This window comes from Microcaecilia unicolor, chromosome 11 (genome assembly GCF_901765095.1).
Source record: "Microcaecilia unicolor chromosome 11, aMicUni1.1, whole genome shotgun sequence".
Classification (NCBI taxonomy): domain Eukaryota; kingdom Metazoa; phylum Chordata; class Amphibia; order Gymnophiona; family Siphonopidae; genus Microcaecilia; species Microcaecilia unicolor.
Genome location: NC_044041.1, coordinates 30,339,436 through 30,352,600, shown reverse-complemented (window position 1 = coordinate 30,352,600; position 13,165 = coordinate 30,339,436). Strand labels below are relative to the sequence as shown.

At 41.4% G+C, this 13,165-nt stretch overlaps 1 protein-coding gene across 1 annotated transcript in view; it reads left to right on the top strand.

Annotated features, from left to right (window-relative positions):
* Positions 1 to 13,165, top strand: part of WSCD2 (WSC domain containing 2) — a 363,115-nt gene that overhangs the window by 275,725 nt on the left and 74,225 nt on the right. The gene's annotated exons all lie outside the window — the stretch shown is intronic.

Here is a 13,165-nt window from a genome sequence, read left to right as displayed (position 1 = left end):
ATCCAGGTCAGGTGGACGGTAATACTATCCCCTTTATAAACAGTTATTTCCATACATAAAACCACTGTTTTATGTATGGAAATGGCTTATGCTGTGAGGAGCTGGTGGTTGATTGGAAGGCATAGTTTTGGGAAAATATTAGGATTAATTGAAAATACGCTTTCCATTAGCTATTACACTTGGCAAGAATGTTCTGGAAACTGCAGGAATATTGTCTAAGAAAAGTTTGTTAATACCTGGGATCCTTATTTGTAAACTTTAACTATGCAAGTTTGATTGCTTTGTTAAACAATTAGGTTCCTTTTTACAAAGCTGCGGCAAAAAGGGGCTGGCGCTGGCGTCGAAGTCTCGCCTTCCTGCAAGAAATAACCATGCAGCAAGTTATGCACTTGCCGCGTAGCAATTTCGGAGGGGGGGGGGAGCCCTTACCGCCACCCATTGAGATGGCGGTAAGGGCTCCCATGTTAACCCGGTGGTAACAGGGCAGTTTGTTTACCGCTGAGTACACTCCAGCGCTACAAAAATAAATACATTTTTGTAGGACCAGAAATAATGGCACGCTAGAGGTGGGAAGTACCGCTGGGCTGCTGCAGTAGCTTGGCGGTACTTCCTGTATAGTAAAAGGAGCCCTTAAAGGTTCAGGGCCCTGTTTCTTCCTTGTGGGGGAAAGGGAGGAGGGGAGAGTTCGGGTGGTCGGAGAGGATGGGGGGAATTTAATGGGAAAAATTGTTGGCCTGCTCTTTTCTGTTGTTTAAAGATTGGTATTTCTGTATTCTTACAAAGTTGTGTGACTTAAGAAAAGATACTTCAAACTAATTGAACGTACTAGACTGAGCTTTTTTGTTTAAAAAAAGAATTTGGTTCTTGAATGAGTCAGTGGGAACTCAAGGGAAATTAGTTTATTACTAATAATAATGCACTTGTACCGCTAGGCAGAGTACATTAATTTCAAAATATGTCTAGTTATTTATTTTGTTTAAGACTGATCATTTTCCTGCTATGCAAAAAGAAAAACATTGTCAGAAGTAATCTGAACCTATAATGATTCAGTGTCTTCATTAAATTATTTAGCAAATAAAGATATTTCAGGTTTGATGGCCTGAGGATAAAACAAGTTCCTTGGAAGGAAAACAGTTTTATAATAAGCTATTACAGAGTGACATCCCTATTCAGACTCAAGATGTCTACCCAGCTTATTAGGTTTTGCACTGACCTGAGAAGGAATTTAGCTCTGAAAAACTAGTCACAAATGTATTTAATAACTCTTTTTTTTTTTTTAATTATTACTGGATGAATGCAGTGTTGTACAGTGGTGATTTATTTTTTTTAGTTGACATTTGTACCCCGCGCTTTCCCACTCATGGCAGGCTCAATGCGGTAGGCAATGGAGGGTTAAGTGACTTGCCCAGAGTCACAAGGAGCTGCCTGTGCCGGGAATCGAACTCAGTTCCTCAGTTCCCCAGGACCAAAGTCCACCACCCTAACCACTAGGCCACTACTCCAGGTGCAAAATGTTTCCTATCCCAAAGAGCTTACACCGTAACACCCAGATTCTATATATGGCGACTAAAGTTGCACGTGCAACTTAATTTTTTAACAAGCCAATTGGCGCCGATAATTGGCCACTAACAAGTAATTATCGGCAGTAATTGGCACCAATTAGAATTTACACGCACAACTTTCTGAACGTATTCTGTAAAGTGGTGTGTAAATTCTAGTGTGTGGCTCACGAAAGGGGGTGTGGCCATGGGAGGGATTTCTAAAAATTAAACGCACTGTTATGGAATACACCCAATCTGCACGTAAATTAGTCGTGGGGATTTACACTAGGTTTTAGTTGATGTAAATATGGTCACGCCTAAATTTTAGTTGCGGGGACAGACACTATGCATATTCTATAAACTGCGCCTAACTTTAGGCGAGGTTTATAGAATAGCATTAAGTATGGGGTTTTTCAGCAGCAATTTTTTTTTTTTAGGGTACCTGAGTCAATTCAGGAAAGGCCATCTAAATTTAGGCAGCAAAATTTCATACACTAAGCGCAACTCATAGAACAGCAATTAAATGTGTACTTGCCTTCATGGAATAGTTCTATTATTCCCAATGCACACCGTTAAATGTCACACAGGTTTCTGTAAAGAGGTAAATGACTTCAGATACCCGGTGCACATTCACTCTATATTGAACGGCACCACTCCGCTTTACCACTGGGTCTCAACGTTACCAATGCGGTTACCCGCAGGCATCCTCATGAGTCTTTAATCCTCTTTTTTACCACTACCTTCCCTACAATCCTACTTTTATACTTTGTATGTAGGGAGTGGCACTTATTTTATTTATTTATTTGTAGCATTTGTATCCCACATTTTCCCACCTATTTGCAGGCTCAATGTGGCTTACATTTGCCGTAATGGCGATTGCCATTCCGGACTACAAATATGCACATGGTTTTGCAATCAAGTGCGTACAAACATGGTGAAAGAATGCATTGTGATCTTGCGTACATATTAGTACATGGTTTTACAATCAAGTGCGTACATACATGGTAGGAGAATACATTGTGATCTTGTGTAGGTGTCAGCATTATATAGTTGCTCAGGTGAGGACATTAGGGTGAGAGTATTAGTGTATGGCGGTGAGGTTAGTCGGCATTTTGTGGTTGCTTAGTAGTCGATATTAGATTAGAAGTGGTATTATTTGTTAATTGAGGTCATTGAGTTTGCTCGGTCGCTTGATTAGGGTCGGACCAATCTTAATCTTCATTCTTATTGTTTGGTAATTAGGACGGTTGTTTGTTGTATGCCTTCTTGAATAAGTCAGTTTTCAGTAGTTTTCGAAAGATGGTTACCTCTTGCGTTATCTTTATGGTCTTCGGAAGCGCGTTCCATAGCTGCGTACAAATGTAGGAGAAGCTCATTGCGTAGGTGAACTTGTATTTTAATCCTTTGCATTTGGGGTATTGGAGGTTGAGGAACGTACGTGCTGATCTTTTTGCGTTCCTAGCAGGCAGGTTATAAGGTCTGTCATATAGGCCGGAGCATCCCCATGTATAATTTTGTGGACCATGGTACATACTTTGAACGCAATTCGTTCTTTTAGAGGGAGCCAGTGTAGTTTTTCTCTTAGGGGTTTGGCGCTTTCGTATTTTGCTTTCCCGAATAAGAGTCTAGCTGTTGTATTTTGGGCTGTTTGCAGCTTTTTAATGATTTGTTCTTTACAACCTGCGTAAATTGCGTTACAATAGTCTAAGTGGCTCAGCACCATTGATTGTACTAGGCTGCGGAATATGTCCCTTGGGAAATAGGGTTTGATTCTTTTAAGTTTTCACATGGCGAAGAACGTTATCTTTTACTGGGCTTCTTCTAGTAGGTTCGCTCTACAGCGAGCTCCTGTTTCGCTACCGTTTCATTAGGAGCCGAACCCCCGGTTTTCATGCCCTGAAAATAGAGAAGATCGTCTTATACTGTGTGAAATCACCAATTTTCTCATGTACTCACTTTTTCTTTTGGTCTGTTACCTATGCCTTTTTCCGTGTTTTCTGCTTTTTGCTCTCTATTGCTGTTCTGTTCTAAAGATGGCGCCTATCAGCTGCTTTTAAGGGCGCTTAACACCTCGGGTTTCAACCAATCAGCTGGTCCATTCGAATTTAAAGGGAAACGCATTTCTTACTATTGTTGTTATGTTGAGTGGTCCCCTTTTTTTGTGATTATTTACTTTCCTAATTTTATTTATCTTATAAAAAGGCTTTCCACTCTACTCTGCTGTTCATTCCCACTGGAACCAAAGATCCCAACTTGTATATCCACCGTTGTTCTTTTTGTATCAATCTTCTGTCTCTGTCTCCTCCCCGTATGGACTCCGGTATGTGGTCAATTACTGTGCACCTGTAGTCTTTGAAATTATGTGATTTTTCAATGCTGTGGGCTACTATAGGAGCATCTAAACGTTTGTGTTTTAAATTGTGTTTGTGGTCACTCAATCTTTGTTTTAAAGGTCTAGTTGTTTTTCCCACGTAAATCATCGGACATGTGCAGATTAAGACATATACCACATGTGTTGTATTGCAATCTGTGGTAAACCAAAGAAAATAGTTTTTCTTGTCTGGAGGGTTAATAAAGACATTTCCCTATTCATGGAATAGTTGGCATTTACACACCAACATTGATATGCAACCATTTATGCCGTGTCTATGGCTGGTGTATTTGCATGTGCCTAAATGCACATAACTGTTAGTATTGTATGAAGTGCTCACTAGGGTAATTAAGCGTCCAATGCCCTTCTCACGTGAATCCCCACTTTTGCAGTTATGTGCTAGACAATTTCCCCCTGATTCTATATATGGTGCCCAACTTCATTGGATAACGAATCATTAACGAGCAATAATTGGAGGCTAACATCCAATTATTGTCGTTAATTGACACCAATTAGGATTTGCGCAGGCATCTGGCTGTACTCTTCTCTATAATGCTGGACACCCAAATCCCACAGCGCACAACCCAAAAAGGGAATTGGCCATGGAAGGGGCATGGGCGGGTCAGGAGGTTCTGAAAGGTTGGGCATAGTGTTACAGAATACGGGGGATCTGCACCAGGGTTTGCTTCAGGTTTCAGCTGAATCACACACTTTTAAGGAATAGTGCTTTGTGATAGTTTTTTCCAGCGACAAAACTGTGAGCGCCATTTATAGTATTTCCACCCTTGCGTGCACACTTTATAGATTAGGGTCATAACTCACACACATAACTGCAAATAAGTGTCAAGTTTTAAAGTGGAGGAGTGGCCTAGTGGTTAGAGCACCGGTCTTGCAATCCAGAAGAGGTGGCCGGTTCAAATCCCACTGCTGCTCCTTGTGATCTTGGGCAAGTCACTTAACCCTCCATTGCCTCAGGTACAAACTTAGATTGTGAGCCCTCCTGGGACAGAGAAATATCCAGTGAGCTACTACTGAAAAAGGTGTGAGCAAAATCTAAATAAATAAGTAAAGGTAATTATTGATAGTTATTGCCAAATAAGTACCTGTAATAGAAATTGTAAACCACTTAATCACCACTGGGATCACTTGCGGTATATCAAGTGCTGAAAATAAATAAAAAATAACTAAATTAAGGGCCAATTAATTTAATTAAGTTACGCGCATAAGAGTACTACAATTGTGCAAGTAATCCATTTATAGAGGGAAAGTGTGTTAGTGGCTGAAGCAGGATTTGAATCCTGGCTTTCTTGGTTCTCAGCCATTGCTCTAACTGAGGGTTGGACAACCTCGGTTCTCAAAGTCTGCAACCCAGTCGTGTTGTCAGGATTGTCCCAATGAATATGTATGAGATTTATTTGCGTCCATTGTGTGCAGATAGATCTCATGCATATTCATTGGGGAAATCCTGAAAACCCAACTAGGTTGCAGCCCTCAAGGATCAAGGTTGTCTACCCCTACTCTAAATCCATAAGCAACTTCCACTGTAACAGGATCACATACAACTAGTTTCTTGGTATTTACTTCCATATATCTAAGTGGACTAGCAGAGCATCTCTCTCAAATGGCCCCTAATGTACGAGAGCCATCAAATCTGGGACAGTTTCAGAAATACAAGTTTTTGCATGTTGTTGTAACCCTGGTCTCACCACCTAGCTCTTCAGGTCTGCACCCGAAACCAAGGTCACAGCAAAAGTTTTATTTGCTACTGAGCTAGGTGCAGGCCGGGGCCGGGCTTGATCCCAGCGGGCTGTAGGGTTTTAAGCCACACTTTATCTTTATTTCCTTAGCAGTCTGGGTGCAAATTAACTTCACTCTCACTCCGATGAAAGTTTACACTCCAGGTTTTGTGAAACAAATGCAAAACTTTACTGAAACACTGCGACAGACAAATATCCAAACTTTATATAATTTCTTGTAACAGAAAACAGTTCACTTGATTAAAAAAAAAAAAAAACAGTTCAACTTGCTGAAAGAGGTTTTTGTGCCAGTCCAGAACTATTGGTAAAATACTATTTGCTAAATTAGCAGTCTCTTATAATCCTAGGATATTTACGTATTTACAGCTCCACTGGTCCAATACCCATTCTTTAGGGCAGAATAATCCAAGGCTGTAGGGTAACCGGCCTAATACTGGGCTTTATCCAGCTGCCGGACCCACTAAGGACCAGAACTCCCTGCTTGTCCTCTCTCCAAAGGTGTTGTTCTTCGAGCTGCTACCTCTGGTAATACTACTACTACTACTTAACATTTCTAGAGCGCTACTAGGGTTACGCAGCGCTGTACAATTTAACAAAGAGAGACAAAGAGGTACTGAACAGGCTGTTCCCAGTTCTGCTCCCTGGATGGGTCAACTCTTCTGCGCACCTGGATCACTCCTCGCAATCCACAGTTAATGCTTCAGTTGGCAAAAACCACTTCTTAATCCAGTCTTAGGTTTTTGGGTCTATCCAGGACACCCCCTTTCCTCGCAGGTCCTTGCAGGGGTGAAGGCAAACAAAGACCATGTACTCTGCACAACAACAGTTTTCATTAATTCTTAACTCCACCCCTATATGACATCTCCTATCCATCTAAACCCACAAACATTTCCCACAGCAACTTCCCCATAAACACTCCCCTTAGGGGTTGGGCTTTCCTTTCCATTCTGTCTTTCCAACTTACTCCTTCCCCTCAGTAACTCTAGAGAGGTCTCTCAGAAGTTCTAGTAATCCCCAATATATTGGGGGGATTATATTGTGCTTTGAAAAGTATACATGATAACAGTCCCTTCTAGAGTTAGAGACATGACACTCCAAATATTGGAAACAAGAAATGTAGGAGCGCAGCTATGTACGTGGGAAGGTGGAAAAATGACCAAAACTGCAATGAGTCCAGCTTCCCTTTAACAGTAGCAGCTCATTCTACAAAATAGTAATTCAGAACACAGTGGAGAAATACATTTAGAGTCGGATTTTTAAATCAAGGAAAAATATTTCTTTCCAATCCCAAAAGCAAAGGTCAGATGGAGTCCAAAGATCAGCATCTTCCTCCCCGCCTCCCATTCTCAATACACCATAACCTCATAATGCTTTTTTCCTTCTTCTCAGCTTGCACTCACAAACCCCCTCATTACGCTATGGAAATCAAAAGGGTCCTCATACCTAATAAAGAAAAATAAAGACCAACATGAAAAGGGCAGCTGACATGAACACTGTAAAAAATTTTTTTTTAAAAACGACTTTGGATAAGGAAGGCTTTTCCCACCATCTATAATCCCCTAAACACCTGAAATCCAAGACTTGTGCATTCCCACCCCCTAACCCCAACCTCACAACTGAAGTAGGTAATTGCAGTGCACACTTAGAAAACCACAGCAGAGATCAAAACTTGCAAGCAAATATGACTTTGGTTTGCAAAGCGACTTTTTATGTTTTTTCTTTTTTATCTTAAGCTAGGTGCTTTAAGCATTTTTCTTCTGTTATGCTACAAAGGATCTCAATGTCACTAAGCTGAAGCTGCTGTAGTGTTTTATTGTGCATACTGTAGGGTAACCGGCCTAATATTCTTGTACGTTCGTTTGCAGTTTTCCTCTTTTGAGGATTTTCTTTGTTAAATAAGGAAAGAAGAAGCTATCAAAGAATTGGCCAAATATTCTAGTGGGATAAAATTAGACTTTCTGACTGGAACTGCTGGGTTAATTGTGGGGGATCTGGCAGTGATGTGCTTAAAAAGGATTCCCTAGGCGTGCTCTGGTGTAGCCCATAGAGAACAGATCTATGACATAGACAACAAAACAGTGAAGGTGCTAAACCTGAAGCCAAGACGAGCAGGGAAACTAAGGCCAATGTATTGTTCTAATTGGACATGGACTAGCAAAAGGACAAAATTTCTGTGTTGATGTGGGGGAAGACGAGGAGGAAGATGACTGTCATTATTATTTTATTATTATTTATTGCACTTGTATCCCACATTTCCCGCTTATTTGCAGGCTCAATGTGGCTTACATAAACCTGTTATGGCATTTCCATTCCAGGGTAGCAATTACATTTGATGTTACAACGATCAAGGATAACGCAGATAGAGTTGATATTGCAAAGGATCAAGGATAACAAAAAGAGTTACTCGAACAATTATATAAAGAGGAGTTTCAGGGGTGGTTGGAGTGGTAACGGGTTATAATTACTCTATGGATTCTCGGGGTAGGCTTTGTTGAAGAGGTATGTTGTCAGAGATTTGCGAAAGTTTGTTATTTCGTTAATTTGTTTTCAAGTTAGTTGGTAGTGTCATCACAGTAGGAATTATCTCTGCTAGCAAAACATCCAACATATTAAGACTCTGTCTTGGAGTAATTTCATCTTCCAGTCCCTAATCTTTCCTATGTAATTTTGGAGTGTAACTCCTGGAGTTACTGTCAAAGCCAATTTGCCATATACGGGACACAGATGTGACACCATGAGCTTTGATTCATGATTACCCAGAGATTCACCCCCCTTTTTTTTAATAGCCCCACTTTCCTACTATCCCTAGCCTGCCCATTGCAACAAGGTTCTGAGCTGGGAGTTAAGCATCAGAGCCCCTTCTGGAGCCCTTTATCGTGGGTTCCAAATTTGGCCATCATTTGTCACCTTTTAATTAAGATGATCGACTCTCTCCTCTTGTATGCACTGTGAACCATGTGTCCATAGCATCCCCAACCAACTCAGGGTGAGGAAGACCAGATCCAGGAATCAACAAGTAGGCTCTACACATAGCAGCACTGCCACTGAGAGGGTTCTTTAAAAACAAATAATAAAAGCACTTTATTTAAAGATTATAACTGAGAGGCAAATTTGTTTGTCTCAATAAATATAGCACAGTTGAGTGAAAACCTGACAAAAGTTGCTGTCAAAATGAATATGTGGAGCAGTGTGTGGTAGAGGTACTTGCTTTTATAAACATGCAAGTTACACACAGCCTAGGGCAGCATCACTAGGTGTACAACAAGGAAACTGTTCCATAATTAACAGAGTAGGCAGCTGCCAGGAACACTAAGCCCACAATTACTGTAGAGAGGAAAAAGCTTTAAGGACCTTTCCCTCTCCAAGCAGAAGGGTTCTTGAAAGGATGCAATGCAGCTGAAATCCCACATGTTGCATCCACTTCAGAAGCTAAAAGAAGACAAGGTAGGAGCTGGCGTTAATTAGCATAAGGAGTAGCATGGTGAAAAGCAGCAGAAGGAAGGGCTACCAAAGAGAGACAATCTTTAAAACAAACTGCACTGAGATGTTATCGTTATTCGTATGATTACTTTCTCTTAACAATGCACATTAATCAAACATATAAACGGCAAGTGACCGAATCACCTGCAAATGCGCAGTAGAGTCGGAACGCTGAGAGTGTAGAAGTCCAAGCCCCGCCTCCACCAGCAGTACAGCCCAATAGGGAGGAGGGCTTGGACATGGGCGTGGAAATCGGAGGAGGAGGGAGCAGGGAGGGAAGGAGGGGGTGGAACTGAGGGAAACAGACGCTGGGGGGAGGACAGGGGAGAGATCAGGGTTGGTGGACGGGGGGGAGGCCATAGGAAAGCAAAAGCTTAACGGCTAGTATGATATAATTTAGGGGTCTTTTTACTAAGGTGTGCTGAAAGGTAGCCTGCACTAGTGTAGGTGCATGTTTTGGATGCCCGCAGATCCATTTATCACTGCACCTGTAAAATGCCTTTTTTGGGGGGCTGAAAATGGGCGTGTGGCAAAATGAAAATTGGTGCACTTCCATTTTGGGTCTGAGACCTGACCGCCACCCATTCACTTAGCGGTAAAGTCTCATGCGTTAACCGAGTAGTAATGGTCAACTCGCGTTCAAATGCCAATATAGTGACGTGCATAAATAATGAAATTACTGCCCGGGCCACATGGTAGCCAGGCGGTAATTCCAAATTGACATGCATTGAGCTCGTGTAGGCGCCCACGTGCATAGGCGGTCGGTGGCCCAACTGTTTGGGGAGGCTAAAGGGGGCAGGGTTGGGGTGGGGCCAGGGGTGGAGCTTAAATCCATAATTGTCTGATAACATGCAGAAAAAATAAATAAATAAAAATAAAAGTCACAATTAATACCTTTTATTAAATTTAGATATGTATCAAATGTCAAAGAATAAAGTTGTTGCTCAAAGCATATTCTAACCACAATCGCTCAACTGCAAAACACTATGCACAACTTTGTGCAAAAACACACTCAGAACCTTACTGTACCATAAATATTACACTGGGCAGACCTAATACACCAATATACCACCCATACGGAAAATGCAGACCGTCAACAATATGAAACAAGGGATCATATCATCACAATTCTCATGTAGAGCCACAAAACACCCTAATTCATGTTTAATGTGGGATAAAATGCCATAAATAAGTAAATAAATATAAACTTTTAATGTTGAGCACCTGATTCTCAAAGTGGACATATTCCAAACACTATAATGAAAATAAAATGATCTTTTCTACCTTTGTTGTCTGGTGACTTTTTCTGATCATGCAGGCCCAGTATCCATTCTGCTGCTATCTGTCCTCAGTGCAGGTCAGGAAGTCATCCTCCTTAAATATCTCCCTGGTAACCCAGGACACCTCCAGCCAACCCCCCTGCTTTCCCAGCAGTAAGGTAAACAAACCATAAACCAATTTTTACAACTGCTAGAAGGCTTTCACTGCAGCTCCTGCTGTGAGGATGGAGGTAATTCAACAATTTAATCCCCTCAGAGCAGCTGGACTCCACAGCTGATCCATTCTACTGCAGCAGGGGGGAGGCTTAGCCTCTCCAAGCCTCTTATACCGGGCGTCTATGCCCACGTGGCTTAGTAAAAGGGCCCCTTACTGTTTTACTTTTTTTTTTTAATCAACAGATTAATTCATTTGAACTTATGCATTTTCTACTTTTATACCTTTTCCTCTCCACCCTTGACTTGATCTGTGTCATGTGAACTCTTCTAACTGTGTCCAGTTGGTGAATGTCCTTTCAGATCACTCTTAACCAATGGAAACCCTTCCTAGGGCTGATTTTAACCATTAGGCAGACTAAGGTGGTCACCTAGAGCAGCAAAGAGAAGCTGCAGTCAAAGCAGAATGCTAGGTCCTAAAAACCACACAAATTCAAAGATGTATCAGTACGTACGTTTGTATTTTTATGCATTTTTACAGGATCATTTTAGGAGTGGTGGTGTTGAAGTGTTGATATTTGTTTAACTATCAACATTGGAGGGAGGGGAAGGTTCACCTGGACCATCCTAGTACACTTGAACTTCCCCTACTTCCCCTTCCAGTCCTTTCTTAGCCACTCTGAACCACTTTCCAGTGGTTACCAACCAACTGACCCGTTCAAGCCTGTCCAACCAACATAAAGTTAAAAATGTGACTTCTCATCGCCATGTTCAGATGATCCATACATTTTCTGATTGCAGCTAGACTGAAATTTCTTTTACATAGATAAATAGATTGGAATATGAACATTAAATTTAATTACTTGCCTTTCCCAATTTGATCTCCAAGTGAGATACTCAGTGCATTAGATATTTCTCTGCACCAGTTGACGTACAACCTAATTTTTTAAGGGGTCTTTTACGTAGGCGCGCTGGCGTTTTTAGCGTGTGTTAAAAATAGGCACTCGCTAAACGCTAAAGGCGCCCATAGGAATACATTGGCATCTTTAGCATTTAGCGCACACCTATTTTTAACGCGCGCTAAAAACGCCAGCATGCCTATGTAAAAGACCCCCTCAGTGAGACAGTATAACTGTTAGGCTACTCTTCTATGGCTATGAAAAGACATGCCTGCTTCAGACCAGCCCCAGTTTTCAGCATAGACTTTAGTGTTGAATCCGATACCAAAATTGCCTTATTACATTTTGTGGTGAACCATAATGAGATAGGAGTACCCTTTATTTCGTCAGTGTTCTATGTTAGTCCGCGTGAATGAGTAGAAATAGGAGTCAACAAAAGATGAAGGGAGAACTTTATCATTAGACCAACTCAATACATCTGACTAGTCGTCAAGAGGCCCACTTAGTGCAGTTATATTGAATTTAAATAGAGGCAAGGCAGCTGGGCATGAAGACCCCCGAGTATGCCATTCTAATAGAGGACTGAAATTTAAAAATTTCTCGCCTGCAGATGGCAAATTTTCAGAATTTACCAAAGTTTTTCTCAAAAGGCAGATGACAGTACCACCCGGAATGTGAGCCACCGTTAAGTATTTAATGGAAAGATTTCAAGCTGTTGATTCAATCACAAAGATTTTTAAGCGTTCGCGTTCTTTTCATATTACACAATTAAATGAAAGTATCAGGGTGGGTGGTTGAATTTTTCCCTATTTATTTTCACTGCTGAAAGTAAGATTTTGAACCAGTTATTCATTGTACAGTTAAGGTTCAGATTAAACTGAATCCGCCTGATATTCAAAATAAGTTATGCATTCGCCAGGGGCTAGCAAACACATAGGGGTCCTTTTACTAAGCTGTGATAAACGCTAATGCATTCTTACCACAGCTTAAAATGACATTACTATTACTAATCATTTCTATAGCGCTACTAGACGTACGCAGTGCAGTACACATTATATACAGGTACTTTCTCTGTCCCTAGTGGCCCTGTTTACTAAGCAAATAATATTCCATGGCTTGTGGTGTGCTCACACTGCAAGCCATGGTATAGCCAATACAATAGACCCAGCTCTTTTATCACTGCCTTGGATCATCAGGCTGCCAAGCTACAGCATGATGCTCCTAGACCATTTCTTAAAGAGGGTGGCACATGGTATTAAAAGAGGTGACAGGACTGCCTCCCACCAGGCAGAAAGTCCCTCTTGGCCTCCCATCATCCCTCGCTCCCCACCCACATGCAATAGTCCTTTCCTGCAAGCCCCCACCCCAGTCTATTGTACAGTAAATCCCTGCTTTCATGTGGTATGGGCTGCAACGATCCTCTTTTGTTCCTGCCCTTGCTGGTACCTTCTTCCAAAATGGCGCAGATGATCCCCATTTCTTTTTGTTCTACCCTGACCAAAATGTGCACATGTTAATTTCTAAATTCTACTATCATTCATCAAAATGGCGTGTTCATCAGAAATTCTATATTTTACTTGCATCTTTGTACTAACATTTCTCTTACCTGTGTCGTTATGCTCATATTAGCCCTCTCCTCAAGTCACTTCACTGGCTTCCTATCCGTTTCCGCATACAGTTCAAA